Consider the following 2058-nt stretch of genomic DNA (forward strand, 5'->3'; position numbering starts at 1 on the left):
AATTGATGCACATATATGCAGCAGCTCACATTAGTTGGGGCAAGAGATATTATGGAAGGAAGTTCCTAAAATTTGCATCCTAGCTAGGGTAAATAATCAGAAGTAATCAAAGTAAAAAAATCAGAAGAAATGCCAGATCTCATAAAGAATCACAGAGATATCCACCATCATCAAAGAACTGAAGGATACAGTGGTGGTACATCATATCTCAATCAATTCATCAAGGCCTTCATAAACCCAATGGATCATGGCAAATGAAGGTGAACCTCTGAAAACTTAACAAGGTTACAGTTACTGTGTACAATATAATCTCTTTACTGGATCAGATCAGCACAGCTTCTGGCATTTATTTATGTAACAAAATTCCCCTAATTATGAGGGATTAGAAACAGTTTAGCTTTTCTTTTCAAGGACAACAGTTTACTTTCATTGTCCTGACTTGAAGCTAGTTAACTCGTGCTCTCTACCATAGTTTATCACTTAATTTGGCACTAAATAATAGAAAATATATATTATATATATATTATAAACATGTTTATAATATAGAAAATATTAGAAAAATATGTATATAATATATGTAATAAAGAAATATTAGAAAATATTAGAAAAATATATAAATATAGAATATAGAAAATATTAGAAAATATATATAATATATATTAGAAAAATATATATTTCTATAATGTAATAGAAAAAATACATATGTATATGTAATGTGCGTATATTTTTTCTTTGATACTACTAACCAGAAAATATACATTTGATCTTTGAACAATGCAAGGATCGGGGTGTCAACCGCTAAAAATCCACATTACTTTGATTCCCCAAAAACTTAACTACTACCAACCTACTGTTTTACTGGAAGCCTTACCAATAATATAAATTTGATTAACGCATGTTTTATATGTTATATGTATTATATATATTGGATTCTTATGATATAGTAAGCTAGAGAAAAAAGTTATTAAGAAAATCATAAGGAAAAGAAAATACATTTACGGTACTCTACTGTATTTATTGATGCATTTAGTTTACATCACCTCTTTATAAGATGAATTGTCTGTCAGTACCTATTTCAATATTGACACAATTCAATATGACACAAAAAAATACTGTAGATGTTAAATATATTGCTAACACTAGACATCAAAAATGAAAAGATGATGTAAAAAATTCATATTTGTTTATAGGTATAATGATTCATGCATTGATAATGAAGAAACAGCAATGTGATTGCTTTATTGTAGTCTAGCCTATACACTAATGAATGAACCATTATAAAATGTTTATGATATTTGGTATTGTAATCATTTTTATAATACAGTATTAGAAAAATTGTTACATTTTTCAAGAAAAACCGCTTACCTGTGATGATAGGGTGATATGCAGTTTCTCCAATTATGAGTCATTCATACTGTATGGTAATGTAATTCTTTGAAAGCAAAGTTATAGAACAGTAAGAACACTAACACATTCTTAAGTTTACATTAAATATCACTCACTTTATACGTGTGCAAGGATAGACTATCCACTTCCATACAAGTCTTGCGCAAAGTTCTACAGGATGAAGACTGAGGCAATTATGACAATAATGACCCAAAAATGTCTAATACAGCCCTTGACGAACAGTCATTAGATTTTCATATGAAGACACAAACACACACAATACTTAAGTTTATTAACTGTATGGCATGGTGATTTCTTTACTGATAAGAACAGATACTACCCTTGATCTTAGTCAAAAGGCCGAGAAGCGATAGTGATTTACTTACTATTCATTAAAAGGAAGTGGATCATCATAAAGGTCGTCATCCTCATTGTTTTCATGTGGAGTACACTGAGAAGGAGGAAGAAGAGGGATTGATCCTGCTTGCTATCTTAGGGGTGGAAGAGGTGGAGGAGTGGAGGCCGTGGAAGGCAGGAAAGAGAGGCAGACACGTTCAATGTAATTTTATAGAAGTATATAAATGTCAGACATTTTATTTTTTTATTTCTCTAAAAATGTTTCTATACAATACGAATCCTTCTTCCACCATTTGCTTTGATTTTAGTGTCCAT

General features: G+C 30.3%; 1 pseudogene; it reads right to left on the reverse strand.

Moving 5' to 3' along the window:
* Positions 1-1599: 1599 nt before the first annotated feature.
* On the reverse strand, positions 1600-1758 carry LOC125165107 (uncharacterized; annotated as a pseudogene).
* Positions 1759-2058: the final 300 nt, after the last annotated feature.

Source organism: Prionailurus viverrinus, chromosome B1 (assembly GCF_022837055.1).
Source record: "Prionailurus viverrinus isolate Anna chromosome B1, UM_Priviv_1.0, whole genome shotgun sequence".
NCBI lineage: Eukaryota > Metazoa > Chordata > Mammalia > Carnivora > Felidae > Prionailurus > Prionailurus viverrinus.